At 39.7% G+C, this 19,884-nt stretch overlaps 1 long non-coding RNA gene across 1 annotated transcript in view; it reads left to right on the top strand.

Moving 5' to 3' along the window:
* The first annotated feature begins 2,300 nt into the window (after window positions 1-2,300).
* Window positions 2,301-19,884, top strand: part of LOC108260826 (uncharacterized) — a 30,014-nt gene continuing 12,430 nt past the window's right edge. Inside the window, exon 1 of the long non-coding RNA XR_001811259.3 lies at window positions 2,301-2,962. This is a non-coding gene — a long non-coding RNA (uncharacterized LOC108260826). The remainder of the gene's footprint in view (window positions 2,963-19,884) is intronic.

The raw sequence follows: 19,884 nt of genomic DNA, 5'->3' as shown, positions 1-19,884 counted from the left end.
AGCGTGCTATATACTATACTGCTATAAGGTGGCAGTATGACTTTTCAACATGTTTACAAAGCAGAGGATCAACATTAGACAACATGGAGCATTCGAAACAAACGGAGGACGAGAGAAAAATCTCTCTGTGGGGAATAAACCAGGCGTCTTGATGACTTTGTCAGAGACCGTGAGCGAGAGAGTGAGCTCGTCAGCGTCAGAAACGAGCTGCCATCTTAATCCAGCGTGTCACGTCGCACTCGGCTCTGTGTCTCTTGAAATCCGCAGATGAAAACAAGAGCAGCCGAGACCGCAAAGGTCATAATCCTCTGGTATAAGCATAGCGCTGACACATGAGAACAAATTTGCCGCTTCATCTCGCTCTGTCCTTTTGTTCTGAACGAGTTAATGCTTCGTGGCAGCTGGCATCAGCGACCACGGATTGTGTTCTACTGGTGGGAACCCAAAAAGAATTCGTGGCCAACTACGCAAGAGCCAAGTGGTGAGGAATACAATGAAATAGACGTCAAGAAACCAAAAAAAAAAAAAAAAAAGAAAAAGAAAGAGGCGGATATTTCCTTGGGCCGTATGTGGGAAAGCACGATTACGAGTCTCTCATATATTCTTCAAAATGAGCTTTGTGACTACAGAAGATTGACTTTCTACAGAAAATCTCATTTATTTTGTTGTGGGGTCCTTTTTAATGTTCTGCCTTTAAAATGTCTGCAACGCCGTTAGCCTTCCTGTTTCAACACGTCATCAATGCATACCTCCCAACCCCGTGTCCATTAACTACAGTACGTCCTACGTGTTGCACAAGAGAAGGTTCAAGTGATTGACGTCGTAACAGTGCTTTTGCTAGAAAACTGGAAAATATGGATGATGAAACCTAAACTTTCATGATTAAGGGTTCGTATTTAGCTAACTAGCATCTAACCATTTTAAGTATTTTATTCAGAGTAAAGGCACAGCAGCGATTAAAAAAAAATTTTTTAAATTAAAACAACGATACCAACACAACGAGTATATGAACATTTCCCTCAGATGTGTTGGTAAATTACTAAGAAACGATCCTATACTGCTGAAAGTACACTCTGATTACACTTAGCATATCTTGCTAGCTAAACTTTCCTTTCACAGCTTGTGATGTGAATATCGAAATAGACGAACCACGTAGAATCTTCGTGTAAACATCGTAAACAAATGACATTTATTATCATAAATAAAGTTGTATCATGTACAGACAAGTGAAAGTACAGAAGATTTTTTTTTTCTTTTTAGATTAAGCATTTTACCTTTGCTACTGCTGCTAGCTTGCTAGCTACAGTAGCTGGCGTGTTAACTAGCTACCTTGCTAGCGATGAAGTCCAATTAGCTATCCTGTACATATGGAGGTTTTAAAGTATTGGACCCTTATTAGAAATCATAAAATAGAAGGTGTAAAATAAGCACTGCTCTAATTACATTTATTTACATAAACCACTTCGTTCATCGTGTTTTTCTGGTTCGAAAGGGAATCTACATCCGACGTTGACCCGATCTGTTCAGCCACTAACGAACGTATCCGACAAGCTTCTCCTTAAACGTGAAGACGCAGACGTAGCAAAAACAAGACAAAAATAATCAGGGATGCCAAAAATGTTCCTTTGAAGTGTCGGTAAATTACTACGAATAAACTGAGTACATCTAGAATTACACTGCAATTCCACTTCGCGCTGACCGCTAATGGAAGCGCCATGGGTTCCGCCATATTGAGACACATCAACATTGCATTATAGCTCATGAATTCAGGGCTGCTTGAACATTTTGAGACCGAACGAGAGTAGGCTGATCATATGGAAACGTCTCATGAACTCCGTTTGAACGTTGGTCTTTGTTTTGTTTTGTTGTTTTGCGTGATGGTAATTCCTGCTCATTTTGTTGACTCAGTCTCTCCAGCCACCCATGACTGGTTAATCTTCATCATCTCAAGTGAAGTGGAGAAGGGACGTCGGTAAAGGCGCGTGAATGAGGGCTACATCGTAGAATGACGCCCTCGATTTTAGGAATTAAGGCATGAATTAAACAGCGCCGCGTTGCTTGTTTCTATTTCACACCGTTCACATAAGCCATCATGACTGCATTTATCCTTTAATCCGCACTCAGAAAGTTCTCAAACACGTGACAGGATCCTAATAGACAACTCACGCTTTAACGGATGATTGTGCTCTACAACGCAGAAGTTTGCTGTCATAAAGCGAGTTTTATTAAAGAGTTTCATTGACTGTCGTTATGCCCTACAGTGAGCGCCGTACAGACCCCTGATGAGTAGATTGTCTTTTCTCAGCAGGATGTCGCGTTTCTCACCAAAGGGCAGTAATTGAAACCATTACCTCATCCATTTGGTTATTCATGTTTCTAATGGGATGAACAGAAAGTCTGGCATCTCAGTTTTGCCTCTCTCTCTCGCTCGCTCGCTCGCTCTCTGGTGTCGTTTGTCAGCTGTAGATTACTTTAACATCCCTGCTATAATGAAATGGATTTTAACTTTCTATGGCATGTGACATCCTTCTCTGCAAGCGAACGCTTCAAACGGCAGAAACTTCTTAGAGCAAATATCGACTTTTCTCATAAACTGCAGCCATGCTGATGCGAAATGACTTGTATCTGCGTTACACCACCAGTGTCCATTAAGGCAGCGTCTAACGATGATACGCTCGTATTAAAAGCTTTGACAAAAGACGAGTCTTTTTTTTTTTTTTTTTTTTAAAGTAGGAGTCGTTTTTCAAAGTAGGAGTCCGACAGTCCCCACTGTGCTCGCAGGAGCCGCTAATGCTCTTACGCAATCGTTTGTTTGGCCTTGCTATTCATTTCTGTAGGTCGTGAAGCCGCTCTAAAAGCCCGTCGGAAAGCCTGTGGGTGTGCGAGAGATTGAAGAAAAATAACTCGATAACTAACTTTGCTGAATGGAGAAGGCTGAAAAGTTAATCCAACGCGTGACCCAGTGAGTAATCCTTTTTTTTTTTTTTTTTCCCTTTTTTTTTTTTTTTTGCCATTTCAACCAGCTATATTTAAACACCTAGGCCTTGTAGGCAGACTTGTGTAACCACAGTTGATCAGTGAAATGCCAAATGAAAAATATAGAAGTCTCTAGAGATCTTGACTGAATAAAACAACCCGGCCCACCCCGGCCCACAAGATTTGTAGCAACAGCAGTTTTGGCAAGTTTCGTTTTTGATTAAAGTCATATGAAAATCTACATTATATACTAATAAACACTTAAAGCAGCTTCCATATTGCAAAGTCAGTGCAGATACCCGTGGTAAGATATTTCTAAAATAATTCTACCCATGGTAAAATATTTCTGTTCAGGGTTAAGGTATGCACACATAGTGAGGATTTAATACTGAAATCACACACATCTGTATTCAGGCCTATATATATATATATATATATATATAAAGATTATAACTATAGACTTGAGTACTATTCTGAAGCTACGCAAGAGTTACACATGTGGGGCAGAGTTTTCCTAAATCGAACGCATGGCTCAGTTACATGCGATTCTGACCTTAGCCTTAAGCCCATTTCTTATGCAATATCAAAAGCTGTATAAAACCCAGCATCACTGTCTGAGAGTTTGATGTAACCACAATAATAATATGACGTGCTGGATCAAGTGCTGTTTTAAGATTTGCAGAGTAATGAGGGGGGCAGCCATTATTTCGTTTCAAATAAACACATTTCCAGTCACTAATCTAATAATTAGTGCAACAATATATATCGCGAACATACACTTAGACTTCATATAAAAACCATAATGAACTTTCTTTTACTCTCACACTATCCAGATGAGGACGGGTTCCCTTCAGAGTCGGGTTCCTCTCAAGGTTTCTTCCTCGTATCATCTTAGGGAGTTTTTCCTCGCCACCGTCGCCACCGGCTCGCTCAATAGGGAGAAATCCGCACACGTAAAATCTGTCTCCTGTGTTTATATGTTTCTGTAAAGCCGCTTTGAGAAAATGTCCGTTGTTAAAAGCGCTACACAGATAAAAGTGAATTGAAAAAATGTAACGTATTAGATGTTTATTTCGGTGCTTGCCATCTTCTCATTTTTATATCATCGTGTTATTCCTTTGATCATTTATTACATTTTAAATCTTCTTAGGTCTGCTTATTACTGTGCGTTTTTTTGGACTTGCAAGAAAAACCTGCCCACCTTGGAGGTATCAACTACATACAACCCAACTCCGAATACCTGTAACTTTCCCCATGTAAATACCGAGATACGTACCTTTTGGACTCGGTATCAACAAATCGAAATTCGCCACAAAGTTTGTTCTCGACTTTGATGTAAATATTGATGTTCTAATTGCTGGAAACAATTTTACCGGCTAAGGAATAACTTCTATTCATGTAATAATACCAACATCCTGTACGTCACAATTACAATTCAGTTACATTGCTAAAACGTGCCGCAAACAACAAAAAGATGCCATTTTAAATGCCCTCTATTTTACCTCTGTGATTTAAAGAAAGACTGCATAGAGTAAAATTTCTTTTCTAGGAAATATTCCCCCTGGGAATCATATCTGTAAATATACACAGCCTTCATACTACACGGAGGGTTAGCGGAGGTGGAGCTTTTCGAACTTACCAACATCCAGTGGTGAGAAAGTTGAGAATAAAATGGCTGTGTAAACGTTTAATTACAAAACCTTACCCAGACTACACGCACACTGGCCATCTCATCTTTCCTTCAAAGTTTCAATGGCCGGAACATCTGCTGAGACAATACACCGGTTTCTTATATTGCATGCTCTGGACATACTGTATACCATATATCCGTTTCCCTTTCGAATCCTGTTACGTTAGTATCCGTGCACAGGACTTTAAATGTTAGCATTTTAGTCCACTCCTTCTATAGCACACCATCCAAAACACTAATATTTGCACCCAAAAAAAGAGCTGAAATGTGTATGAATGTATTACTATGTAATTATAAGCCATTTTGGGTTTTCAGCAGGGTGGAGATAGATCTCACAGACTCGCACTGATTGACAAACTGTGGGCAGGCTGCCTGTATTTACTGCAACAACAACAACAAAAAAAAGAATACAATTCATACCGCACTGCCACACAATTATACATAATTATTGCAATTAACACGGGTGACGGTGGAGTCGGTGAACAGAAAAGGCTAAGGCTAAAGAAAATTCATGCGCTTATAATGGGGGAAATGTTTATTGCTTGTTTTTTTTTGTCTACCCGTATAGTTGAATAAAGTTCAAACCATTATCACGAGAGTGTTACAGCACTGTTGAACTCTCGATTCAAAATGTTACATTAGCACCCAACTAGCCATTAGCAGACATCTATCGAACGCATTCTTTATTTTTATTTTGTTAAGGTTTTACAGTAGCACTTTTATGGCTCAGAAAAACTCCCGGGATATTCAGGGTCATGTTCTCACCGAGCTAATGATAGCATGTCCCATACTAAACGGTGAGATGTTTATTTGTACAATACAGCTTTTTAAGTGAGTCTCAGAAAGTGTTTGATATGTCTACAGAACGCGTTCAACCTGCTCCGTTAGCACGATTAGCTTTTTATGAACTGATTTTGCCTACAGTTAGCCGATTAATTGCCATGACAACCATTATATCTCAAATCATAGCATCTACACTTGAGAGCCAAACTATAATCTCATATTTGAAAAATGTTCACGCTCAACCTCAGACATTACAATTCTCACCATTAAAGCTCGTCTCAAACACGATGCTAACCCCTGGCTAAGATTTAACAAACCTTTAGCAGTCAAACAAAAGGTGCTAATCATAAATTCTTCATTTTTGCCATTCGCTAAAGCCCCAATCAGCAAGCACTATAAACGCCAGTCTGCTGTTCATTCCTGCAACAACACAAGCTTGCCAACAGCAACAAAGCAGCAAATAAAACTTTTAATGGGCAAGCTTAACACGCTCTTTATTACCAAGCCAAGAGCTAGCGCTGGCACGGTTTTCGGAAGTTTCTGATCGAAATGACCTCAACTGCACCGGCGTGAAGTCCGCAAGCGGTACGGTTCCCTCCAAATCGACTGGCATGAAATATTCCCTCATACCCTCAAGTCCAAATGGACCTAGTGAACCCTCTGGGCTAATGCTAACATGCTAATACCCGCTCGTTGTTTTTGGGAGCACACTTGTTTTGCACGCTTGTTTCTCCGTCCCTCGTTTTTGGACGCTGGGTTGGGCCAAACCGCCATGAGGTCATTCCAAACAATTCTGTTTTGCTTAGTTACCGTGTCAGCTAGCGCTGTTTGGGAGAGTCAGTCATTCCCTTTGGTGGGAGCATGCTGGGAAAATGACAGTCTGTAGGGAGGTCACGGTCCAAGGTGTCGGATAAATACAAACGAGTGTGTACATTTCCATTTCTAAATATCCCTTCCCCTAATTTTACAGTCATTATGGAGTGAAATAGCCTGACCACATTATGATGATCTAATCAGGGAAATATATTTAGCACTGCACCGTTATTGTTATGATCATATTACTAGTATCATAATCATTATCCATATCACTCTTCTACTAATGAAAATGATACAGGTCACTCGCTCCATTTCTACTCAAAGCAGCCTATCAGCATGTGGACGTTTCATTCATGAGATCATATTTCTGTTGACAAGCCAAGAAAAACAGGAGGCAGCATTAAGTTCAAATGCTAAAGCTAACGACATGAGGAGATGAATCTAAAATGACTGATCGCTATCTCCACCTATACTCCATGCTATACTCACCTATACTCACGTGTACTATTTAGTAAGAAGGTATATAGTCATATCATTCGTGCTAGATCCCTTTATAAGCAAATTATGGGGACAAGGAACAAGAACTGTACCACCACCGCTATCCTAAAACCTCACTTTACTTCCTATTCCCTATGGGTTCTTTGCTTTGTTCCCTAGTCCTGGTTCAGTACCAGACCCTACAACAAAGGGTTTTCCTTTCAGAGAATGTTCCGAGTGGATATATTTTAGGAAGCCAAAAAACGTAACCCTTGAGGAAACATTTTTCCAAGATACACCATTGGTACTAACCTACTGCATTGTGGGTTTTCATGAGCGAACTGAAATTCTGGAATTACATCCATTATGGCCAAACTCAAACAACAGTGCAGTATATAGTGGATAGGGGACCCTCAAGAAAGGTTCAATCTAGAACCCTTAAGAGTTCTATGACTGTCCCACTGGAGGAAAGCATACAGGTCAATGTAAAACCATACTAAGTAGTACTTCCTTGTCAGACTGAGTTTTCCCAGCTAGAACCTGTGATTGATAACCAACCTGGAGTTGGTTACAGGTCTGGGCTACTGATCACAAGGTCAAGAGTTCAAATCCCAGCACTGCCTATTTGCTGAACTGTCGGATCCTCGGGTAGAGCCCTTAACCTTCTCTGGCTGAGAGACACCATTCACGGCAGACCCATGGGCACCAGAGAACCCTGACGAAACACGCTCAAACCTGGGGAGGATATTCAAAACTCCACATAGACAGTACCTCAAGCTCAGGATCAAACCGGAGAGAGATGCACGATTGTCTGGATTATGATCTGGGGAATTTGGAGGCGAAGTCAGCACCTTGAACTCTTTGTCATGTTCCTCTAACCGTTCCTGAACAATGTACATGATCCTGCTCAAAGATGCCACTGCCGTTAGGGAATACCGCTGCCATAAAAGGGTGTACTTGGTCTCAAACAAATAATGTTTACACAGGTGGTACCTGCCGTCTTGGAGATGCTCTGACCCAGTCATCTAGCCATCACAATTGGACCCTCGTTAAAGTCACGCCGATGATTACGCTTGTCCATTTTTCCTGCTTTCAACACATCAACTTTAAGAGCTGTCTGTTTACTTGCCGTCTATGAAATAATCAATGTTATTCACAACACCTGTCAGTGGTTTTAATGTTATGGCTGATCGATATATGCCTGTTTTTTAAACATACATCCATCCTTCTATACCGCTTACTTTTTGAGGGTCACGGGGGAACCTGGAGTCTATCCCAGGGAGCATCGGGCACAAGGCGGGGTACACCCTGGACAGGGTGCCAATCCATCGCAGGGCACAAATACACACATTCACACACACACATTCATACACTACGGACACTTTGGACACACCAATCAGCCTACCATGCATGTCTTTGGACTGGGGGAGGAAACCGGAGTACATGCAATCTCCGCACACGCAGGGCCACGGTGGGAATCGAACCCCCGACCCTGGAGGTGTGAGGCGGACGTGCTAACTAAGCCACCGTGCGGCCCATGCACACGCACACACAACCACACTGGCTTGCTAGCCTTTCTCTGTAGAACATCTGCACATATCCTTACCCCTACCTGAATTAGCTGAACCATGAACTAATCCCGTCCGTAATTTTTACTGTTCATCATCGAAGAATAACATTCGATTATTTCTGCTCTTTATACAGTACAGGTGCTTGCTGTGGTGAACCACTAAAATGGAAAGCTCCAGATGGCAGATAGTGTTCCTTGTCAAAAATGTTTCCACCCTGGTGGAAAAAAGCCAGCACTCCAACTCTGACTGTTATGGCATTTTCATTAGTTTAGTTTATTACTTTGTACGGTCTGACATGGGTAACTGTGCCACAACTCATGCACACACAGCACATTAAAAATGGATGAGGAAAACAGGAATGTTTAAGAGACCCGGGAGAACAGCCGAGCTGTTGAACACCTGCTCAGTCTGCTACTGGGAAGATTTAAGAATATCTAGCGTGTGTGTTTTCAGACAGTGCGGGGGCCGTTTGGAGAGCAGTGTTATTGTGGCGCCGAGTGACCACGAGAAATGACTGGAGAAGGGAAAAAAAAAAAAAAAGAGGGTCATTAGGCAGAGGGAAAGGGAGAAGGATTGCCCACAACACGTGTTTCAGATCAAATTTTTTTTTATAAATCCTAACCTATTTTATAATCTGCATAGGGCATAATATGCTCATTAAAAAAATTTAAATAATATTAAATACTACTACTAATAATAATAATAATAAGATTTTATATATATATATATATAATATATATTTTTCAATTCTCATTAATGCATCTGGATTTCCATGCTAATAAATAAAATTTTGTTGTAAAATTAAAACAGTATTAATTAAATTGTATAAATAAAATGTAATTGATTTGAATAAATAAATAAATAAAAAATCACCTGCTCAAGGCCATAAGAACATGTTATATTACACAATGAGAAATCAATTGAATAGAGATGAATTCTGTTTAAACGTTTCACCCATGTCATACAAATCTACAAATCCTATCATCCAGAATGATGAGTAGAACCCTAATGAGTACCCCTAGTACCCTGAAAAGGGTGACACACATACTCGCACACAAAAAATAAATTAATCAAAAAAAAAGCTACAGCCAGCACTGCATGGTCATTAAAGTGGCATGCAATTATTACGTATTCATGCAATTATCCAATCTGTCAATCAAGTGGAAGCAGCACACTACGCGAAATCATGCAGATACAGGCCAAGAGCTCAATATGACCTCGATGACTTTGACCATGATATGGTGGTTGGTGCCAGACAGACTGGTGTGAGAATGATCTCCTGGGATTTTAACACAACAGAACGGTGTGTAAAACAAAAAAAGAAATCATCCAGTGAGCAGTGGAAATGTCTTGTTGATGAGAGAGGAGAATATCCAGACCGGTTTGAGCTGACAGGAAGGCGATGCTAACTCAAAGAACCACTCTTTACAGCCGCGTTGAGCAGAAAAGCATCTCAGAATGCACGACATGTTCAATATTGCAGGTGGAGCAGCAGAATCGCTCCACTCCTGTCAGCCAAGAACAAGAATCTGAGGCTATATCGACGAAACTGGACCGGCTACGATTGGGAAAACATTACCTGGCCACTTTTCTAATAGAAAACTAATTCTTTCATTGAAACAAACAAACAAACAAACAAATAAAAACAGGAAGCCTTTGTGACACGCCCACACTTCAGATTTTACGATCACGATACCGAGTTTGAATTAATTCCACACGCTACAAGCCGACGTTCCATTGAAAAGAGCGAAGCGAAATGAATTTTCATTATTTTCCCCCCCCGAATAATTTATTAGCCTGCTGAACTAGACTGCGAGTAAATTCTCGACAAAATTTTGCATTAAATTAAACTGACGTATTCACGGCACAATAAACGCCCTTTAAATACGTGATAAAAGGAATGCCTCAAGGCTGCCACACATCCATTTATTAAAAGCAGTAAAGATTAAACTGCCACGTGTGACATTCCATCCGTATTGGAAAGAAAAAAGAAAAAAAAAACGCATGAAGAGACACTTCTATAATTTCGCAATTCTGTGGATGATGTCGTATTTGCCTTGGTTTTGATGTCCCGCTGTGACCTTGGAGCAGTCGTAGTATTCTGCTGTGGTCAATCTCTGCGCCAAACTGCTTATTTTTCCAATCTTATGTTGATGACGGTTCGTCATAGATGGCACAAAATCCGATTTTATGAAATCCGACGCCCGGTTTAAGGTCACATCACTGTCGGTCTTTCCCAGTCTTCCTCGAGCCGGATCGGTTCAGGAAGTACTGATGAAACCTTGCTTTGAGGAGAAATCTGTTTACCCACTGTTTGAGGTTGTAGTTCAGGTACAAACTTCTGTTGTAAGCATTATCTCAGTAACAGGTTGCCAGATTCATGTCCCTTCTGCTCTTATAACCATGATGAGTGTCGGAAAGTTGATTATTTTACAATTACTGCAGGTCGTAAGGTGTTTTATTATTATTATTATTATTATTATTATTATTATTACTATTACACCACAACAATTTGCCAATTGCAACTTTTAATTCATTTAAAAAAAAACATGACTGTTACACTGACACTGGAGACTCCTTCCAGAAACAACCTTAGATTTTTGATTTATGGGTTCAGAACGCAACATTTTAAGTAATGTTTAGTCCTGATTACTTGATTGTTTAAGTAAAGACAACGTTAGGGTTTTTCCTATAGTAGAAAAGCATTTGGAATGTGAAAAATGTAGAGAGAAAAAAAAAAGTGATTGAAAGACCATTGTGTGGAGAAAGAAAGGATCTGCTCACGAGCTGAAAGAAACGAGCTCATTGGTCAAGCATGTCACGGTGTTCACTTCTTTCAGAATATATTTCCTGCAGCAATACTTAATTCATATGCTCAGAAGTAAAAAATTAATTAATTTTTTTTTTTTTTTAAATGCTACATGTCTGTAGGGGAAATGCTGAGTGTCAAATAAATATGAAGACTTGGATGCAATTATGGTTTACACTGAGATCATTCATGTGACATCATTGCATAGTTTCCCTCCTCTGAAACCAGTGCTGAGCAGTATCACTTAACAGGAACTGCAAGTTTTCCCACGTGTGTCCTTTTCGCCAGCTGTGCCGGATTCTCCGAGTGTTTTTTTTTTTTTTTTTCCTCGAAATGTTTCTCACGGTTATTCTCAAAAAACCGAGGCGAGCTTTAATATCAGCGTTTATCACACGCTCGATGTTCTGAGGAAAAATTCCCTATTTCAGTATTTTTATTTTTTTTTAAATTGAATTTAAGGTCCCTGCTTCGAAGTCTTTTTTTTTTCTTCTTCTTCTTTCTTTCTTTTCTTCATTTTGAGGTTTTCAGCTCCACATACCGTAGAGTATTTGCTTTAGGAATTATTACTTTTTCCCATATGCTTTTGTGTTTTTTTGAAATTCAACAGCCCGGCACTGAACGCGACCGCAGTGGCCGCTAACTCAGCAGTTTTATAACTTATCTATAATTTTCAAAGTTATTGTGCAGGGAGCAGTCTATCGTTTTCTCAGAAATAAAAAATAAATAAATAAAAAATAAAATAAAAAAAAAAAGTCTCATGTGAATGCTGGAACTGCGACCACCCAAACAAAGCGTCTATGGTGGATTTCGAAATTGGCAAAATGCATGTAGATGATGTTAAAGACTTTTATGAGAGATTGTGGTCTTGTTAGCATTCCTGTAGGGCCCTCGACAATGTGTCTTTAGCATGTTTTGGGAAAACTGGTGGAAAATGCAATAAAGGATGTAGGATGTGTGGAAAGTATGTTCGAGGAAAAACTTCGAATAAATGTTACGAAAGGCCAAAGAACCTTGCGGTTCCGTATCTGCTTTAAACATCCAGTGAAGTCCCCATTCTTGGCACAGAACATCCTACACACACTGGTGTTATCCTGAGTGATCAAACCCAACAGCACTCATAAGATAATTACAAAGTCCTCTAACAAGCGTCATTCATGCTCATTCAGAGAAAATGCCATTTCCAACACAAAGGCCTCTGGATTGGCCACAGAAACTCACTCGTCTAATGATTAACCCTGCTTCTATAGATGAGTTCATTTCGCAAGCCAGACTGAATACACCGGATTCACTTACACGGACGTATCTGAAAAGAGGTTTAATTGAAAAAAACGAGTAAATAAATAAATGAATGACTAAACTAATCTCTTTGAGAAATGGTTCTTTGGTTTGTCAATAGCTTTTGAGATATGGGCTGGCATTGGGTGACCATGACCAGCCTTGAACATTTATTGACCACCCCAGTGATCTCCCAAAACTAATAAGTCGTTGTTCGATTCGAATTTGAAGCAGTGGCCTGCCTTGAAATATCAGTTTTCCATTCAGGAATGGTTCCAAGTAGAACCCCTTTAAAAGGCTAAGAAGGCTTCACAGTGGGAAGCCCCTTTGGGAAGGTAGCACAACTTTTCTACAGGTTATAGGGTGGTACTGGGGGGTTGGGGCCAGCCCAGAAATATTTTACTTCCAAGTATGACCACTTTAGAAAGCTAAGAGCCCTTCTTTACAAGGGTGGAGTGACGTGGCCAGCTTTGATACATCATTGACCACCCCACTGGCCACCCCAGACCTAATAGGTCATTGTTTAATATGAAATTTGTGGAACAAGTGCTATTCATTTCAATGCATTCCTCAATGATCATGTGATTTCTGGCAACTTGTTTGGTGCTTTTATATATTTAATTTTTTTACAAGGACACATCTAAACAAGGCTTTCATTGATGAGGATGCAAGAGGATGCCATCTCCCCTGTAAAAAAAAAAAAAAGATGCTTTAGTCTATTCTAATTCAATCCTTATTTAAGGATTGAATTTACGCAACATGTTGCTGTGGGTGTACCAGGATTTTGTCACGTCAAAGCAATTAGGACTGGTATAAGGCATGTGTGCACTTGTTCAGGAGACCGCCATGTAGAAATAAGAGTTTCCAGATTGGATTGGCGATTGAATCCAATCGGAGTTTAAACCTTGCCAATTCATTACAAAACATCTCAGACTGCACTTGAATATAAACGAAATAATACGTCAGGGTTTGTTTCTAGAGCAACTGGAGTAAAAAAAATAGCCTACATGGTCTTGTCAGACATTATCTGGCAAACATGCTGAAACACGGACACTTGTTATTAGTAATGCAGAATTTGATGCTACGGCACCGTAGTTTCATCCTTCAGAAAAGGCAAAGCAAACATCCGGCTAGAAGAAGATATGTGGTCTTTAAAAAAAATAATAATAATAAATCCAGGTATGATAAACAGCACGATGTTTTAATCTAACCTAAGAAGCTTGGAGGAACCTCAGAACTATAAAAAAATAAATAAATAAATGTGCTACCCATCCCATGGTGGCCACCCCAGGTTGGAGCTAAACATTCTAAACTGCAGAATGTTATAATCTTAATCTTTAATTAGTGATAATCTACCTACAGTATACTTGAGCAAGTACAGAAAGTGCTAAAATGTGCAGAACTAAAATACTCCAGGACCAGAACGGGGTACCTGTGCCTTAAATGATTCTTTCTTTTATCTTAGGAACCCTGGGTGGAACCTTAAAACCAATGGATTCTTATGAAACTAGAACATGTTGGGTTTTTTTCCCCCCTAAAATTGCAACTTAACCTAGAACATAATCGGTGGACGAGAAGCGTGAACTGTATTTTGAGTTCAAACTCTGACAGATGGCTCTAGACTTTGGCGTGATTGACACCGACTTTGGTGCATCAGTAGCATTTAAGGAGTAGGTTAAGATCCAAACTATTTGCACATTTTGGGGGAGTGTTAGCTCACTACAGTAGTTCAGGATTTGCGATAAGGAACGAGTTCAAATCCCAAGGGACGGGCTTTTTAGCAAGACCCTCGAAGCTCAACTTCTCAGCTCTAGTTGTAATTGGACTGTATCCTTGTAGTATTCTCATGTAAATAGCTATGGATAAATATCCTCGGACAAATGAATTAAATCCAGAAAATCATCGCTTTCCCTTTATGGAAAAAAAAAAAAAAAACGATTCAAATCGCATAACCATTTGATACGTGATTTGTACGACAGCCCATTGAATATAAAAGAATGACACTTATATACAAATGCCTCTCCGTGAAAACCACAACGATTCTTTGGTCTTGTGTGGTTTGAGGTGCAGAATGGAAAACTCCAATATTTTCATTAAGGTAAAAGCCAGCTTTTCCTACACCTACACATGTGGTTGTGCAAGCAACGAGACGAAGAATAACGGAGGTCTGAAATGAATCTATACTCCGGGACAGATTCCTGACCACACTGACTTCAGCCTCCCCTCTCCTGCATTCCACGGCTCTCAGACTTACAGGATTTCCTGCAGCTCCTGCGTTTTCCTTGGCGTTCAGATTTCTATTATTCTCGAATTGAAATGGCCACCCAGACCTGCCACCTCCCTCTTTGTTTGACGGTCTGCTGCTGGCTTTGGAGACCAACCCCTTCTATTCCGAGAGCCTCAGAAATGCCATAATTACCACGTTAATTTTGGGACGCACACAAAAGGATGTTCTCGCCAATCTATCAAACTATCAATCTACCTATAAGCTCAGGCCACTTGTTATTAAACGAGAAGCATAATTGAGTGTAATTAAAGCCGCTCTAAGTGCTGTAATTAACGTCAGTTTTTGAGCGTTAAAAGGGACCTCGGGAAGAATAATGGTTCCCTGCAGTTTGGAGATGGAGACCCAGAGAAAAACGATTAGTAGACCATCCGGACAAACAACGCTAGTGGACAGAGAGAGAGAGACGGATGAGAGAAGGTGAAGGAATAATTGCTCGAGTATAAAACCTCCTCATAAGGAGAAATGAGTCAGGGGTATTAATTCAGATTCATGATGCTCTCGAGATCGACCTTTAGATTATCGCCGTCAAGAGTGTCTGCGGCCTGCAGAGTTCACCCAAACAGGTCGTAAATAAATCGACAAGAAAAGGCGATCAAATTAGCACTAGCGGTTTCTTCCAGGTTCATATAACCGTTCACACTTTCCACTTTTCACGCCCGACATATAACAATAAAGCGCTAGCTGGAATCCTGGAGACGACTGCAATTTCACACTCGCTGAGTGTTATTTCACTGTGCGGTAATATACAGCCTGTTACCTTATTTAACCTCCTGGGTTTTAGAGCTAACTGATTTATTCTAATTTTCCTGCTGTGCTTTCTCACAACGCACTGGAGTCGCTTAGCTCATTTATCCCCTCCCTTTTTCCTCTCACCTGCATGCACTGATGGCTTTTTGCGATATTGAAAGAGAGATCGCTAAAACAAATCCTTCTACTATCCATAACTCACGGTTACTATTATGAAACCATTAGGGTTGAGTCTTATATTACCAGGTTTCATTGTGTAGCCACAGGCATAAAACTATTACACATAAATACAGGAACACACACTTTTGAGCCACCCTTCTTAATATTCGTTGAATTCGAAAAAAAAAAAAAAAAAAAAAAGAGAGAGGACGCCATTAAAATGCATACGAAGTACATCATTAGAGATGGCACAGTGGTACAGCAGGTGCAGTGCCACATCACAGCTCCAGGGTCCCCGTTCTCACCGCATTTTCTCAGCGCTCCCCGGTTTTAACCCACCTCCCAAAATCATGCCAGTAGGTGAACTGGCCAAGATAAATTGCACACCCTAGGTGTGAATGAGCATGTGAACGGTGGTCAGTGTTCCCGGGATACGCTCCAGATCTACAATGGTCAGGACCAGGTTAAAGTGCTTAGTTAAGATGAATAAATGAATTGACGAAATCATTGGAAAAGTTACAGTCCCTAACTCCACCCATCATGATATCTTCGACGTGAATGGGTGAGTTTGATCAGGAGGAATTCTAACTGCTGGACCCTTGAAGACGGCCCTTAAGACTCAACAGCTGTATGAGTGAGATAACCGAAAGTTGCTCCGGATAAGTGCATCTGCCAAAATGCCATAAATGTAAACGCGACGTAACCGTAAAATCAGAACGATCCGATTCACATCAAAAGGATCTAAATTCAAGGATGAATAAAAAGTCAAGAACGGACTCCGAAATGAACAATTATGGATGCGATACTGTGATACAATAAGTATATGTTTAGCGCTCCAAATATTCATCTCTCTATCTGTATTCGGATTTAAATCAAAAGTGGGCGTGGCCTAAACTGGTGGATCATTTTTTTTTTCCTCCCTGTATACTTTATTTGTTTTCGTTTTTTACCTGTCCGCAGCGTTTTCTGACATATTCAGTTGGCTCGGTTTCCCAAGATATAAACAAACTAGTCGGCTAACTTAAACCTCAATGCTTACCCACATGAAACCCCTCCCATCTGCGTGACTTATTTGTCCTGAGGGATTCCAGTCCCAACACACACGTCTAGTCTGAACCAGATGGGATGGGAAGCTTTCTCAAAAATTCATCTCGGTGTTTGTAACTACTTAGAACACATCTGTTCAGTAAGGAATAACACACGACAGACCGTACATACCGGGGGGGGGGGGGCATCATTTTTGTGTAACAGCACAGTCTGGAGTGTGTTATTCCGCTTATACCACAGCGATTTGCCAACAATGTTTGATTTATTAACGAGCGACACGTCACACTTTTGAAAGGTTTAGAGTTAGATTTGATGTTGTGGAAGTTAGTTTCTGTTCTCACCTCCGTTACAGCTGCAATAAACGTTTTTTTCTCTCTTACTATCCTCTCTTTCTCTTTCACAGACCCACACATGTACACAAAGTGTAGCTTGTCATGAGAAAACGGAGGAAAAAAGAAAGCAGTATCGAGACCGAGAGTGCTTACAACCAAGACCTCTTCCAAAAGACTTCATCACATCATCGATTATAAGAATTGCTTACTTTTTTTGTTTTTTTAAATCCATTTATTATTAATGTGGAGCATCTGCCGTACAAGTCCCTGTGTATGAGCGGTTACTATAGAAAACAATATACAATAATATATACACAATAACCTATCAGAATGACAAGGATTAATATTAACATTCGCGTTACTCCCGGAATAACTTGTGCGGTTAGACAATAATAACGCTCACCTTCTGACCAATCAGAATCGAGCATTCAACCGTACTGTGGTAGAAGTCCGAATAGTGCGTTCACGTTACTAATTTTTTTAAAAATCCAGTAACGTTACTGTGACAACAATCAAAATCATTTGCAAATCAGGTTCAGTGGGGCTTTAGATTTATCCAATTTATTATCAAAACAGTCATAATGTTCGAACTATATTTCAGACATAAGCCGAAAGTGACCCCTTCTACTCCTTGCATCGCTAGGATCTTTCATCCGAATCTACCAAACGGTAACGTATTCACCCTTTTTCACCTCATGGGTGACATGAAGAATGAGTTGACTGCTTATACGAGCCAACTCGAAGTCTGGCTCTTCCTGTTAAAAGCGTTTCAAAATGTCTCAGTCTTGGATCTCAGTTTTGAGAAGCGCATAGTGGAAAGCCCTGTTATTGCCTCAAATGTAAAGCCAGCTCTATGATGTATATAACCTACCAGTTGGTAAGCGTCAGAAGAGTGAATTTGAGAAGTCTGAGATTCATACATATATATATATATATATAGCGGACTATTGGAGAGATTTCAAACCACACGGGCTTCACCGCTCTCCTCATTCCATGGCACTTAAAACATATAGTTTTGTCTGCAGATTTCTTTCAGTTCGTTTGTTTTGCTTGGCTTTTAGGTTCCCATAATTACCGATTTCAAATGGCCACCCAGATCGGGCTATGGTTCTTTCCTGATCTACACCCTGGATAGGACACCAGTCCATCACACCTAGGGGAAATTTAGCATAAACGTTCCATCTACCTGGGAAACCGATATGGAAACTCTGCACAGAGAATAACCCGAGCTCCGAATCGATCTAAAACCCCTGGAGCTATGAGACGGCATGGCTACCCACTGCACCACTGTTCTGCCCAATTCACATAGTAAAGATATATAGTTCCAGTGAATATCTCATGAATTAACAGGAAAACCAAAATACCAAGAAACACAAAAGGAAGACGCCATGTTTGTCTTGTGGTGGTGTATTCCATGCAACCAGCAAAAATATTACTCTGCTTTACTAGAATCATAATGGTTTTAGATATGAATAATAATAATAATAATAATAATAAAAAAATCTAATTAAAGAATACTGAACGATCTCTTTGAATAAACTTCAGCTGAGAGAACATTAAAGCCGGTTGTTTTCACAATCAGGCTGCTAGACTAAAATATTGCTCTTGGACTATTTCAGCAACTGGGGGTTTTGAAATATTTGTTTAACAATCAAGATCTTTTGATGAAATATATTTATAAGTCCATGTAGTGGAACTAATGATCTTTAACGAAAATATTTGAACTGGTTTACGCACTATATCCAATTTCACAGGCAGCCCATTGTACAGCCATAGTACATTACAACAACGCTTGCGTTAGAGAAATCAAAACCGGACCATGAAACTGCCAGAAACGTCATTTTAAAAAGTACAACTGATTACGTCGATCAGCAAGGTGGAGGCTGTGCTTCAAGTGGCCATTTTGAAGTTTAATATAAGTCAGGAAAATAGATTTGTATGTTAAATTAGCAGACCATTTTAATGGTGGGGGTGCAAGTCAAACAGTTTCCTCTATAATCCCAAGAGGTGCAGGTTTTGCATAGTGAGTATTTAGTCCGTAATCAACAGCAGTACGTTTTACTTAATGGATAAATTGTATAATATAAAAAGCTGTATGCATAAAAGAAACAATATTAATATATGGACTAACTGTGAACATATTATTCCCATCTAATGTTGAGTATTAAGGCTACAAGGTAAAAGTTCGTGGATTTGATTTCTCACTGGAGATTGACAGGTTTCTGTAAAACCAACAGTTTGGTGTATCCCTAGATTTTGGTTCGCCATTTAATCCCTATGGAACGAACATCTCCTTAACTGCTTGTTATCATCTGAGAAACCAAAATAAGAAATATGCTAATCTTATAGGATGCTGAGAAACCACTGGAACATTACTCCAGTCTTATTTCTCCAACCAAGCTACACTGCTTGCCTGTTAAAGTTCACAACATTTAAAACTCCGAGTGGTTAACGTTCCTGTGCGTCTTGCTGAGATCATGAAGCAGTATAACCCATTTCAAACATTTCAGGTCAACTTACGCAGGGTTACCGAAAAACATTAGGAATGCTAGCCCAGAAACTATTTTTAAGTAGAGATTTAAAAACATACTTAATCTTTTTCTAGACTTGTGACTTTTTCATTATTATTATTATTATTATTATTTTTTAGAAATACACTTTCCAAGATTTAAAAATCCTCTAAAAGAAGTTCTGCATTTTGAGTGCTTGGACCCCTAATAAGACCAGACTTGGGCACCTCTGCTTCAAATAAGGATAGAAATGTGTTTGTGTGCGCGAATCCCGGAGAAAACTAGTTCATATTCTGGTTTATATAAATAAATATGCAATCAAATCATTTGAAAATCAGTTTAAATGCATTTTATTGTACAATTAAATCACAATAAATAAATAAAACATTTTAAAAAAAGACTATT

Source organism: Ictalurus punctatus, chromosome 29, assembly GCF_001660625.3.
Source record: "Ictalurus punctatus breed USDA103 chromosome 29, Coco_2.0, whole genome shotgun sequence".
Classification (NCBI taxonomy): domain Eukaryota; kingdom Metazoa; phylum Chordata; class Actinopteri; order Siluriformes; family Ictaluridae; genus Ictalurus; species Ictalurus punctatus.
This window is presented reverse-complemented; position numbering and strand designations above follow the sequence as displayed.